A 15419-nucleotide genomic window follows, 5' to 3' on the forward strand; every position below is an offset into this window, starting at 1 on the left:
TATTAACTACAGAAAGATAGATTTTAGGTGATTATAAGTCAGTGACAGTTACCTTAAGAAAATAAAAAAGAAACAAACATTCTAAATCCTAAATGTTTAGTCTAAGCAAGAGTTGAATCCAACAGCTTTTCTCACCCTGACAGATGTTACAAGCATGTTACAGTTCCTCAATTCCTCGGCTGGGACTACCTTCCAAACTGGGACCAAACTTCTCCAGTTCAAAGTATTTGTCCTCCAGATATTCTTCCAGTTGTTGAGTTGGGGGGGGGAGAGGTGAGATAGGCCAAGTGATGATGCCACTGTCTCTCTTTTTATACCTTCTTCCAGCTTGCTAGAAAGATCCTTGCTGTGACATGGGACTTAAGCAACACCCATTGGTCAGGCAGTCTCCATTGCTAAGTGCTCTCTCTGAGAAGTCTCTGGGATGGCCATTGGAAGAGTGGATTCCCTTTAATGGGCCATCAGCACATGTCTGGCTGGCCCTTTGTTGTAACTGAAAGGTTGGCTGTGGGCATCTCCCAACTTCACAATATATTTCAGTAACACACATAGCAAAACTTCTTAACTTCACATACAATCCAACAGGATATTAATGGTTCAACGGATCAAGACTTTAACATGATACCTTACAAGGTACAAAACATATCATAGTTATAAGACAGTGGTGAATATGTGAGTTCCAGGGTGCTACTTTGAAGTACAGTGTGTCACAACGTGCCTTATAGCTGTCAGTTTGTTTTTACTCAGAAGTACAGTGGAGATAGATTAAAAACTTCACTTTCTCTGCAAGGGTCTACACTGTGTCTCTGCAAAAGCCTGCAGGGAATGAAGGAAATCTACATTGCAGTCCAATGTACAGCCTATGGCCGCAGCTCATGCCCTATAAGCTGTATACACTGTATAATGAATAATTGAAGGGAGGGAGAAGAATGTTATTGGGAAGATCATGGACTTACCTGGTGGAGGTAAAATAGAGGATAGTTAAAAGATAAGATAAAGGTCCATGTCCATGAGAAGAGGCAATGAAATTGAAGATGATGCCAATGCAATTACTATTTTAAAAATTAGCTTTTGGCGGGGGAGGGACTGAGGAAGTTGTAAATGAAAATGTAACTTTAATGGGTGAATTTTAGGGTGCAGATGAGGAACCAGAGAAAGCAGATGCTCTTCATGGTATCTTCAGGCATATCACAAATGCAGCTCTATAAGATTAAACCTATTTTTTTTAATTCCCCTGCCCTCATTTTACAAAGGAGTCGATATATGAGTACAGCACCTTTAAAATGTAGAAGAGTCTCCCTTCTGAATGGACAGTTATGAGGCAGCTGCCCTTTTGTGTTTCAGTTCAGCAGGATTTCTCTTTCTATCTGCCTGGTAACAGAGCACCAAAATCAGTAGCGCTGGCTGCTGCTGGATCTTTGGAATTGACAATGAGCAGATATTTAGATAGTCCTCAAAAGTTAGAGTTCTTATTCAAAAGGCCCTTAAAATTTCTTTCCCATTCCCTTGTTCATACCAAGATGAATCCATGTCTTGATCTTACTATTGTATTATTATTTGTATCGAGGTAGTGTCTAATCAGAGACCAGTACCCTATTGAGCTAGACCCTATATGAATACACAACAAAAGCTAACCCCTGCCCAGAGAGACTACAATCTATGTATAAGACCAGAAACAACAGGTAGATACAAGATCAAAGGGGGAAGCCACAGGTAACAATGAGACAGATGCAATTAGGGTGGCAAATAGCAGTTACAACACGCCAGCCACCTAACTATTGAGGTTTTTTGTAGAGGCATGACAGAAGAATGTTTTGAGAAGGGATTAGAAGGAGGGAAATTAGGCTGATTTGTTGATGTTTTGGGGAATCATCTTGAATGCATAAGGGCAGCAAGGGAGAAGGCTTGTGGGCAAATTTCCACAAATGTGCATCTAAATCCTACCAACCAACCAATAAATAAATCATCAATAACAAAAATCCTGCTCCAAGCACAGTCTTAACCCTGAAAAGGGAGAATTGCCAAAGTCTCCATTAAGTCCATGAGGGACTTTGATTTTCCTATGGTTTTAGGTGGAAGTTGCTCAGATATTGGGGTGATGGGTGGCAGTATGAAATCTTAATAGAGATAGCTGAGGCTTCTGTGGTAGAGAGGTCTGCAACACAGTCTGTCTGCTAAATAAATTATCATGCGGAAGTAATGCAAACCAGGAGGCCTTGTCCTCCTGTTCACTCCTTGTCTCAGCTCCTGAAAGCACCACAAGCCTCCTCTCTAAATCAGCATTATGATATGGGAGGCAAATATACCCTCTCTGTGTACTGGCCTATTCCAGCTTTATGATGAAATAAGTTATTGCTCTGATCCATATAGCTCCTGCAGATGAAGGATGTCAGCAGCTGAGGAAGCTAGCTTTGGGAATGACACATTTACTTTTACTGAGGTGACATCTTTTTTTTCCCTTTTTTTCCCTTTTTTTTTGAGACCTGACTATCCCACTGTGATGTTTTCTGCTGTCAGATCACAGCTCCCTCAGTGCTGACTGACAAAACACAAAAAATAGTATGATTTTCCTCCTCCACCCCCCCCCCCCTTCACCCCAGTATTGATGTAACTTTGTGGTTGAGTCACTGGACTGAAACTCAAAAGCTCAGGGTTCAGTTCCTGGCTTAACCACAGACTTCCTATGGGACCTTAGGTGGATCATTGAATTTCTCTAAGTCTCAGTTTTTCATCTGCAAAATGGTGATAGTACTACTTCTCCCATCCTCTGTCTGTCTTATCTATTTAGATTATTAACTCTTGAGGCAGGGACTGTCTCATAATAATTATTTGTAGATTGCCTAGCACAATAAGGTCCAGATCTAGATAAGAGCCTGAAGGCATTATTGTTAAAACAGTATTTGACAATAGTAGTAAATCAAATTTGGTCCAAGTGTGCACTTTCATCCAGGTATGGTCTAACTCTTCTATATCTCTCTCAATGCCTTACACCAAGTTAGCCATACTGCCATCTGTGATAATCTCACCAGTGTGTCCTTTCATAGAGAAAACATATGGCATTATACTGTTCTTCTCCTGTTCTTTTGAAACTTTCAATTTTCTAGCTACAAATTGTCTTTCCTTGTCAAATTTCTAATCACATTAAAGAATTACATTTGAGTTAAAGACCTGAGTGAAAAGGTATTTTACCATAATTTTATTCTGATTCCTCACATTATCTTTCTTAATCTGACAATTTAAAAGCCAGAAACACATTGATAAATCCTCCTACAATTTTATTTTTGTTTTCATTAATCAAATTAAAATGATGTCCTTGGAGGTGCAATTAAAAAAAATAACTTTTGAAAATATGAACTACAATATTGAATACACATATATAAACTGGCCTCTTATTGTAATGTGCAAACATGGTTCTTTGACATTTAAATTTAATGCAAATGTTTTGTTGCTCTCTCCAGTGTGTGAAGAGCAGGTGTTTTATGCTGAGAAATATTCCAGTTATGACCTTATGTCCCATAAGTATATTACTGTAGAAAGCATTCTTGCACGTTGCTCTAATATTTAAATATTCTGCCAAGTTTTTGTTCCAGAAACAGCTTTGATGTTACTGTTTTTACAAGCAACCCTACCAGCTGGAACAATTGGCATCAACTGATATTGTCTGAGAAGATTATTGGACCCCATTCCACCCTTCACTGTGTGAACTGCCAGGGAGCAAATTGTGGCTGAAACAAGGGGAAATTGTTGAGAAACACTTCCACTGCTTGCTTCTCCTGCCTCTGAGACAGCAGAGGGCTTGTCACATATCTGTGCTTTTGTTAGGGGGCATTAGAACTGGCATTGGGAAGAGGAAGTTCCATGGATTATCCTTCTCCACATCAGGATATTAAAGCTTGTGTATTTCCTGATTTTTCTTAAATTGTAAGTTGTTCTAAGCAGGGCTCATGTCTCCCTCTGTGTTTGCACAGTGCCTCGTGCAATGGAGCCAGGCTTCTGATGGGGTCTTTAGCTGCTGAGGGCTAAGGCCCAGATTTTAAAAGGTATTTAGGCATTGTAGGGCTCAGCATTGCAATGCCTAATTGATTTAGGTGTCTAAATCTCATATTCAGAAGGGATTTACGCACCTGACTTCCCCTTTAGTCCAAAATTTAGATCCTCAGAACCCCTGCTAAACTACCACTTAAATATGTAGGTGCCTGAATTCCCAAGGCACCGAAAGTCCCCTGGTGCCTAGTTTTTTGCTGGTAGGCATGTGTACAGACACCTAAATTCTGAGGCCTACATTGTACCTAGGGTTCTGGTACAATTCACAAACTAGTAGGCATTTCCCACATACCTTGCCTGTGGGATTCAATCTTGAAGCCACTTAGAGTATGCCTACCAGATTTTCCCACTAGCACCACAAAATATAGCAGCTGCCAGGTGATAAAATAAATCAATCCCGACTAATCGTGCTGTTAAACAGTAATAGAATATCATTTATTTAAATATTTTTGGATGTTTTCCACATTTTCAATTATATTGATTTAAATTCCAACACAGAGTACAAAGTGTACAGTGCTCACTGTATGTTTATTTTTATGACAAATATTTGCATTGTACAAATAAAAGAAATTGTATTTTTCAATTCACTTAATACAAGTAGTGTAGTGCAATCTCTTTATCATGAAAGTTGAACTTACAAATGTAGAATTATGCAAAAAACAAAACAAAAAAAACCCCTGCATTCAAAAGTAAAACAAAGTCAAACTTTAGAGCCTACAAGTCCAATCAATCCTACTTCTTGTTCAGCCAGTCGATCAGACAAACAAGTTTATGCAGGAGACAATGCTGCCCACTTCTTGTTTACAATGTCACCTGAAAGTGAGAACAGGCGTTCACATGGCATTGTTGTACCTGGCGTTGCAAGATATTTAGGTGTCAGATGCACTAAAGATTCATATGTCCCCTCATGTTTCAACCACCATTCCAGAGGACACATGTCCATGCTGAAGATGGGTTCTGCTCAATAACGATCCAAAGCAGTGCAAACTGACACATGTTCATTTTCATCATCTGAGTAAGATTCTACCAGGTTGATTTTCTTTTTTGGTGGTTCGGGTTCTGTAGTTTCTGCATCGCAGCGTTGCTCTTTTAAGACTTCTGAAAGCATGCTCCACACCTCCTATCTCTCAGATTTTGGAAGGCACTTCAGATTCTTAAACCTTGGGTCGAGTGCTGTAGCTATCTTTAGAAATCTTACATTAGTACCTTTTTTGCATTTTGTCAAATCTGCAGTGGAAGTGTTCTTAAAATGAACAACATGCTGGGTCATCATCCGAGACTGATATGACATGAAATATATGGCAGAATGCAGGTAAAACACAGAGAAAGAGACATACAATTCTCCCCCAAGGAATTCAATCACAAATTTAATTAACACATTTTTTTTTAATGAGCGTCATCAGCATGGAAGCATGTCCTCCGTAATGGTGGCCAAAGCATGAAAGGGCATACAAATGTTTAGCATAACTGGCATGTAAATACCTTGCAATGTCAGCTACAAAAATGCCATGCAAATGTTTGTTCTTATTTACCATGTCACTTGAAAGTGAGAAGTGGGCAGCATTATCTCCCGTAAATGTAAACAAACTTGTTTTTCTTAGCAATTGGCTGAACAAGAAGTAGGACTGAGTGGATTTTTAGGCTCTAAACTTTTACATTGTTTTGTTTCTGAGTGCAGTTAAGTAGCAAAAAAAAATCTACATTTGTAAGATGCACTTTCATGATAAAGAGATTGCACTACAGTACTTGTATGAGGTGAATTGAAAAAGACTATTTCCTTTGTTGATCATTTTTACAGTGCAAGCATTTGTAATAAAAATAATATAAAGTGAGCACTGTACATTTTGTATCCTATGTTATAATTGAAATCAATATATTTTAAAATGTAGAAAAACATCTATAATATTTAATACATTTCAATTGGTATTCTTTTATTTAACAGTTCAATTAAAACTGTGATTAATCATGATTCATTTTTTTAATTGCAATTATTTTTTCTGAGTTAATTTCATGAGTTAATTGCGATTAATCGACAGCCCTAATAAAATACTAAAATATTAATTGGAGCAGAGACTAGAACCTGACTCTCTCACATCTCTCTAAGCACTAAGCTATGGAGTCATTCTGCCTCTCTCTGCCCGAATAATAAATAAATATTCAAGCACCTAAGTCTTTCCATGCATTGTGTAGGGAGCCCAGGTGCCTAACTAAGGGTTGTGGCTTTCACTGGCACCAGGGTTCCTAAAGTGAGGCATTGCTACATTCAGTCTATGTATTTAACATTAATAGTTAATGCTGCTTGGACTAGCAGTTATTCTCCCTCCAATTTCTAGCATCCTCTGCGGCAGGAAATAGGGACAGGGGGTTAGCTAATAAGAGTGTGATTGTCACCGCTACTTGGTGTGATCTTTCTAGAGGTCTCATCGTCTCCTAACTGATCTTCCTTACTTTGTTCTCATTCAGACAAGTTCCTGGACCCTCATCTCCAATTGAGTTTATCTGCCCTTCAATTTTGGGTCTTGCAGTTTCCTGGGTTGTTTTCTTGGAAGCAGCCTGGTGTGATGCTCTCACCCCTTTGCTATCTCAGGCATTTCTGCTTCCTTCTCCGTGTCTGTGCTCTCACCTTTATAGCAGGTCTTGATTTCTCTGTTGGCTGCAACTGTGGGTTCCTGTCTCCATGATTGCCAGAGCTGGTATCTGCATGGGGTGTGATCAAGCTGCTTGGTAATAAACAGGAAAGACTGTCCTCTCCCCTCTGCCTATGTCAGTGTGAGGTTTGTAAACTCTATTACGGTGACTCTTAAAGAAGCTATGCTAAGGGTGTGGCCAAGAAGCAGCCTGACGGCACTAGCCCCTTCATTTGGCTGTCCAGGGATCTATGGGGCTGTCTTTTACTTTCTTTGCAGTTCTCATATTCCCCTACAGATTTCTGCGCAATAATTATCCATCATGTAAATTTGAGTGGGAGAGAATAATGGGCTTTGTGGCTATTGTTTCTGAACTTATATGCTGGAAGAATCTTAGAATCCACTACAGGGGGAAAGGGAGTGAGAGCATACCCTTTGCTAAAAGAGGGTGTTTTTTACTTAATTAGAGGAAGGCTTACAGTTATTTGTTTTAATTTTCAGACCAAACAAAACCAGGTAAGTTATAGAACATCAAAACACAGACAGCACCTGCACAGTGACAATTGTAAATACATAGCTTATACATTTAGTTTATATCTCTGCTAATCTTTTTTTGACCCATTGAAGAACTAATGGGAAAAAATAGCTTGAACCCTGGAAGGAACAGCAGAAGGGAGAAAGCAGAATGCACAGAAGCTAAATCCAGAATGCCTCATCTACAATTTACACGTGGGCAGTCACAAAACTAAGTCAAAGACTGAATCAAAAGGAGACTGAATCTTACATCTCACCTGCAAAGGTAGTGAGTCAACTTCTGAAAGAATCAAAGTGATAGGGCAATGTTGGGGAACATGCATAGTAACTGCCCATGCTATATTTTCTCCCTGACTAGAAAACTTCAGACTCTAGTACAGTCAGTAGGACCTTTCTCTAGCACTACATTCAAAACTGCTTGTTGTGGGAGTGGGAAATATTTCAGGATATTAGTATTTTTATAATGATACTGATTAGTTTTAGTAGTCTTGATACTTGAAAACTAAATCACTTGGTCTGACACATTAAACATTAAAATTTAGAGTTACAAATAGAATTAAATATGGACCATTTCACTAAAAAAATCCCACAAAATAAATTGAATGAGGCATCATATGTCCTTATAAAATGTGCATAGAGTTTTTCTGTTTTTACATTTCATATATATATTCACTACAAACTAAATAATTTATCTTATTATTTGTATTCTCTGGAGATTTTTGATTCCAAGATAGCATACTTGTCACTTCTCAAAAACTGATTCTGCAGAAATGTGCAAAATGTTTAGAAGGAATTTTGCCAACTGGAATTAATTTACTTGTTTGCCATCCAACAATTTGTCCTATTAATGTTACCATTTGAAAATTAACTATCTCTGATCAAGAATGAACTCAAACCAAAATGTATTAGATTCAGGCCATAAAATAGTGATGTGTTATAACAACACAACCTTCTAAGTGGTTGGTAGGTTAATGACAAAATCACAGTCTTTTGTCTATAGAAGACACATTAAGCACATGGAGAGGCCATGAAAAGTAAGTGTGTGTGTGTGTGTGATAGGCACTGTGTACTGAATGAGGCAGGGGTCCTGTAAAAAAAAAGTATGAGGTCATGTACTTAACTCATGTTACAATGCACAATACATAGGATGGACAGTGCTTTGAGAATGAAGCAGGTATAGAATATTTCTCTTTATCATCCTCATTCAGTGTTTGCCCCAAGTCTTATATGGTGCCTTCCTTGCAGACCCTCCACTGAATATAAAATTGTTCATTTTTTCCATGTGATTTTTCTTCATCTCTATAGCATCTGAGTGCTTCACAAACATTCATTTATCATTAGAACTCCCCTGCATGATAGAGTATTACAGCTGTGAAAAGTGATGTTGCTGAGGGCTGGATTAGAACTCAGGTCTGTTTACTAGGCCTCTGCTAATTTTCCATAATAGTCTGCCTGATCCGTTGGGCAGCTACAGCTCCCATTAACTTTGTTTGCATCTAAGAGTGCTGTGCATGCATGAAACTCAAGCTTCAGCTGTGTCAATTTGGTCATCCAGAAAATGAAAAAACCACACAACTGGTGTCCACTTGCCATAATTTTGGTTTAGGTGACTTGTACTGACATATACAGTATATCTATGATCAAGCCATGTACAGAGCCAGGTTCTCCTGTGTGATATTTAACTGCTTAACCACAAAACCATGTTGTTGTTTTTGTCTTTCTACATTTACCTGTGACATTTGCCTCACGTGCTCCAACTTCTAGAGCAAATGAGGTAGGGGTCCTATAGATGATAGTCTCACACTATAAAAGCTTAATTCATTCCCTGAGTACTGACTATCTTGTGTACTAACGTCTCATTTACATCTGTGTCCAGCATTTACTCAGCGTCTTATCCTAAAACTATTCCAGGCAACAAACCCCTTGATGGAATAATGATATGGACCATCTTCGTTTCAGGAGTGGTAAGATATGTGACTAAGTATTCAGTCAGGCTGCCTACTCAAAAATAATCTCCATTGGTATTAAATGCACCTGGGAATAACTCCTGAGCTACAGGAAGCATCATTTAAATGGTGGGAATAATCAATGAGTCAGGAAGGCTGGTCAAAATATTTACATTTAGAACAGTGAAATCAGCTGCTATGGACTATTTAGAAGAATGTCAGGAGAAGACAAGAATATTCTGCCTGCCATAGTTCAGTATAATAAGATGAAAGACACATTTAATTCTTTAATTTGATGGCCATAGAGAAATTAAAGAACAAGGTTTTCAATGAAATAGTGATCATTTTACAGTGACAGCCGAGTATGATAAGATTTCATAAGCACTGCTAGCAGGTAGAAAAATGTGTTAGTGCTTATGTGACAAAACTGATAAAGTCATCAAAGCACTGTAATGTTAGAGAAAATTTAATGATTCCCAGTCATTCCCTCTGAATTGGATTACTCTGTGGACCTCGGAACATATTCCAGACTGCTTATTTTCAGATGAAGACTTTATATGCTGTAAGCCAAGACAATAGAGATTTCAATGACAAAGGTGATGGCAGCAAGGGATGCCACAGAACTGCAAAGCAGAAGAAGCTGAAGCAGACATCTATAGGTTCAATAAAAAACAGGCCCCTTTATTTTACTATAAAATGCTTGAAATATAGCAGAAAGTGAAAGAAACCTGGAATGCACTGATCTGAAGTGAATGTTTGTCAAGAATGCATAAAAAGGAAATACATATTTAGAGAGTCTGATAATTTAAATATAGAACTATGGCAAAGAATCAAGGAAAATGGAGAAGGGAAAATAATATGTTAATGTGAAAGAGTGACAGAGTGAGGAAGATGAAGATGGTGACCGTGACACAAGAAATAACGTAACAGCAAGCTTGGAGATAAATAACATCTGTAAGCCTATTACAAGGGCGATATGATTTATGGTGATGACTGAAAGGAAGCCATTAAAAATAGAACTTGTGACTAGCCTGACTCTGTATTTTTCCAGCCTGGGACTTTGAATGTTTAAACACTTAATGCTGCACTCTAATAAAGTTATGCCTCTGGGGCAAAATTAATTGAAAAGATGTTTGTATTACAAACAAATTAGTCCCCCTCCTCAAAATAAAAGAAAAAAAATGTCCTCAGACCCACAATTAAGGCCACATTCCTATTTATACAACTAAAGGAGGTAATCAGAGTTTGAAAAGTGCTCAGCACCCAACAGCTCACAGAGAAAACAGGTTTTGTTTTATACTGTGAGGTCTAAAATTGTGACTAGTGTAGATTTTTTTTTTTTTTTTTTTTTTTTTTTGGCAAAATTGAAATTTTCCTGTGAAAATTTTTGATTTTGCAGAAACTGCTTTTTCCATCAGAAAACCATTCAGATTTAAAATTCCTGACAGCTCTAATCAAAAAGTTAGTTTTGCCTTTGTATAAAATTAACACATCTCTCCCACAAGAGAGAGAGAGAACTTCTTTTCCCACTCCCTCTACCTGGTATGAAAACAGATAGGAATATTTCACTCAATTTTCTCTTCGTGTAGATATGAGACAGTACACATTGGTAGTAGTTGTATGAGTCATAGCCTGAACAAAAAATTAATACAATGTAGTTTCCCGCACCCCAATCCATAGTCTAGACCTAACTTACTAGGTTTACTATTCTGTACAAAGATGCTTACTATAGTAAAATCATTACAGCTGCTCGGTTTGCAGCTTGGTCAATGTTGTGCCTTTGTGTTTTGTATTTATAAGCTATTGGAAACTGCAACATTCCCTCTCTATACTCTGGGTGAAATCGTGGCTCCATTGAAGTCAATGGAAAAACTCTCATTGACTTTAATGGAACCAGGATTTCACCCTATCAGTTCACCAAACATTTTTCCAGTGATATTTCAGTTAATATTAGTTTTATGAACACCTCTCTTTTCATAGTAACAACTGAGATTATTTAGAGACACTGATTTACTGTACTGCTTCTCAAATAATTTGGTGGTAAAAACAGGATAACTGCTGGTAACTATTTGGTAACCTGTGCTCTCTTTCAACCCATATTAATACTCTATATATATTTACCGAATCTTGCATTATCAAATTAGCGCATTTAACAGGTCTGATTTTTTTACTGAGGTTGAGTAGCACTTACTCACATGTGTAATCCCATTAAAATGTTTCAGAAGCTAGCCCATAAATTCTGGTAACTTGATGTTGTGCATACAGTGAAAATCACTAAACTTTAAATTAGAAAACTAACATTATTTTCTGAATATCTCAAATAATAGTTATCATTTAAATGTTTCTATCATTCAGGAGTATTTGAAGATGTAGTTGACCTTGACAGTAACAAGAGCATTTAGAATACTTTGTTTAATTACAAATTCTTCAGACTCTAGTCATGCAAAATAACTAGTGCAGTTTACATGGAATTAAAGGTATATTATCAGATAGCTCAATTTTTGAAATGTATGTTTTCTTTAAAAGAAGGTTTTCAAGGTGACTATATTCTGGAATGCAGTGACACTAAGGAGGACTAAGGGGTCATGGAAGATAAACATTTTAACATGAACTACTAGCGTAATGCTGTAGTAACGAGGGCTAACACAATCACTGGATGTATAAGCAAGAGAATATAAATTAGGAATAAGGAAGTGGTATTGCCTCTGCATTTGGCATTAGTGAGACTATTATTGGAATATTGTGTCCAGTTCTGTTGTCCACACTTCAGAAAGGATGCTGAAAATTTTGAAAGAGCTACAAGAATTATTGAAGGTCAGGAAAAAAAAAAGTCCTCCAATGAAAAACTCAAAAAGCTCAGTTTGTTTAGAGGTGACTTGATCAGGGTCTACAAGCACCTACAAAGGGAATAGATTTCTGATAGCAGATAGCTTTTTATCTCCAGAAAAGGGCATCACAATCCAACTGCTGGAAGTTGAAACTAGACAAATTCATACTAAAAATAAGGTGTAAATCTTTAACAGTGCAAATCATTAACCAGTGGAACAAGTTACTCGGGGCTGTGTTGCAGTATCCATCACTTGAAATCCTTAATTCAAGACAGAATAACTTTCTAAAAGAGATGTTTTTGCTCAAACAAAGTTATGGGTTTGAGGCAGAAATTACTAGGTGATGGTCTATGAGTATGTGTTATTCAGGAGTTCAGATTTTTGGCTTTAACATCTATGGAATGTTGAATAGTAAACCTTTTTGTTAACCTTCATTCAGTAGGGACTTGATTTTTCACATCCACCTTCAGGTTCTGCAAATCAAACAGTGAAGTACTGTGCTAGTACATGAAAACAAAAAGTGAAATTTACTAAAAGAAGATAAGTCAAGGTGGCAATGCTTCCTTTAGATCTCTTTCAATTTCTGCCATAAGTTTAGGTGGGGGTGGGGAGTAAGATACAGTTGGCTTTTTAAAAAAGAAAAATGAAGAGAGATCCAAGTTCTCAAGGAAATTTCCCTAAAAGAAACGTGGGACAAAATATTGGATATTGATACTAAAGTTGTGTGCAAATATATATGTCACGGGGAAAAAAACAGTATGAGAAGTGATGCAGATGGCAGGTTAAGATGGCGAGCATAACTATTGTAATAACAAAGAAAAATATGAATAAAATATCTATAAACATTGCCACAATTATGGATGTGAATTTTGTAAAACAAACTGTCTACCATGACTGAAATGGTGCATAATGCTGAGAGAAGAGAATCAGAAATAGCAGATGATCAAGTAATGAGTGCAGCCAAGGGAAGTCAATTTGAAAAACTGAGAGAAGAGAGAATGTGTTTGTCACCAGTTTACCACAGGGTCAAGAGGGATGAAATCCTGTTGAATGCTCTGACTGAAAGAAACACTTAAATTAGAGACACCAGTTCTGTTTGAGAGAGGACAACATGGCAGGAGCCACAATAAAAACAGGCCCAGAGTAATCAATATTTACTTCCAGACATGCAAGGAGCAAGAGTGGGTCATACTAGCCTTTGATCCACAGGAGAAAATGTAGTCTATATTTCAAACAAGTGTGTAAACTATAAGGATTAAACTGCTCAGAAAAATGTAGATAGAACCATATTCCTTCAAAATATGTGGTTCCATTGAAATTGAAACACTGCATAAAATCAGGATGATTTTGCCAGAATTTTGTTTCAGAAGAAAACCAAGGGGGAAAAGTTCCAATGTTGTCAAAACAACCCGTTTTGACATTTTTTGGAATTAAACCTTTTGATTTTTTTTTGTTCTGAAACAATTTTTCATATTGTCATTATTCTATTATATTTTATTACACTATTAAGCATGCTTCTGTTAGAGCTGGTTGGAAATTTTCTGAAGGAATGCTTTCTTCCATCTGAAACTGCTGGTTCATTGAAATCAAAGAATTCCATGAGAAATTGTTTCATCTTCTTGGGTTACCTGGTATATCAGGAAGTTGGGCAGTCTGGGAAATAAGCAAAAGAATTCCAAATTGGTTCTCCCAAAACACATTTTTTTAGTCTTTTCCTCCCATGAACAATATTGAATTTGTGACTCAGATTGAAAGGGTTATTTCTTCAGAAAAAAAAAATTGTGGAGGAGAGACAGACTGTTTTCTGGCCAGCTATAATTTCTATTGTGCATTAGTCAGTAATTCAGAAGCATATATCACTGGGTGTTCATCTTGCATAAATAGCAATTCCGTGTTGATGGAAAAATCAGAGATATCTTGGAAATAATACTCCAAACATCTGTGTAGCCCTTGTAGCTACAGAGGATTGGGTAACCATATACAAAGGTCTGAAATACTTCAGGATGTCACCATAGGATTTTTCACCATATCTATTGCTGGTGTCAACTTCAGTGTGCTAATGGCTGCTTCTCTCCTGGTTCCATTCACCCCTTATTCTACTACTGTGGTCAACTGGTGTCACGACTGGAATATGGGCTGAGCTCATTCTTGATTTACATGGTCTCCATCAAATAACTTTCACTTGTATTGTCTCCTGGGTCCTTTTTAGTCATGGATCCAAATAGTGTGCCTTTGCCATATTTCAGTGATGAACAGGGGATACTGCAGAATAGATTTCATTCTGATTACCTAGGATAGTGGGATTTCATCTGCCTAATCATAATGATAAATCAAGAAGAAAATGTGTATATGTATAATCAGCATGTGAATGGAATACTTTGCCTGATACTTTTATCCCAGCTCACTATCTTGGTTGTGTCTCTTACAGCTGTTAGGACATGCATTATTTAGTGCATATGAGCCCCAGTAACGGACCAGGACCTCCATTTTGCTGGGCACTGTATGAACACAGATGGTCCCTCCCCAATTACCAAGTTAAATGTTATTTCATGTTCACCTCCTGCTTGAGATGAGAATTGGCCCTTACTCAGAGGAAGCAGGAACCCCTGTAAAGATGTAAAGGGGGTCCTGTTGGTGGTAATGGGTTCTTTTCTACCTCATCACTGAGGTCTACCTCCTGTTGTAGAGCAGCTTAGCGACCAAACCTGAACCTGGAGCAACTCCAATCTCTTATTTCCTATCAAAGAACTGAGCTTTTTAGGTAATGTGATTCATGTCTTACTCAGTGGCAAATTGAATAGGAATTGCCCAGCAGGCTGATATTCATACTTGGAGTTTTGTCCACTACCCAAATATTAGGACTCTCAAATTCACTTAACAATAATATCTGTCTGTTTGTCCACACATAGAAAATATCTGTTCCCAGGCAGGCCATGAGGTAACTTGTGTAATAATACTTACCTACTGCACAAGAGTGTTGAAGCCTAATTCAGTCATGAGACAAATCCCTTCTCTCCTCACAAAGTCTGAAAAATTGGGAGCTAAGCAGGATTTTGAATGGATTTGCACTTTCAAACCCTGTTTCTGTCCATTTCTCCCTCCCCCAGCCAAAAAAACCCCAACCCTATCATTGCAAGCCCACAGAGTTTTCTATCCCCACATAAAAGCCTCTGCACTGCCTGCCTTAGTAATCCAACAGTAGATGTTAATGTGCAAAAGAATTTGGGAGGGCACAATGGACCAATCACTTTGAAATCCACAAATGGAAAGTACTATAGAAATGTGAAGTATTATTATTTATTGTGTAAAATGAAATGCTAAGACTGTATTCATGAATAACAATACTTAATTCATTAAATGTTTTAAATGTCTACTGTGGTTAAAGAAAACTATTGCCATTGCAAAACCATATTTATAACTATATATCTCCTGAGAGATAT

Source organism: Emys orbicularis, chromosome 5 (genome assembly GCF_028017835.1).
Source record: "Emys orbicularis isolate rEmyOrb1 chromosome 5, rEmyOrb1.hap1, whole genome shotgun sequence".
NCBI classification, from domain to species: Eukaryota; Metazoa; Chordata; order Testudines; family Emydidae; genus Emys; species Emys orbicularis.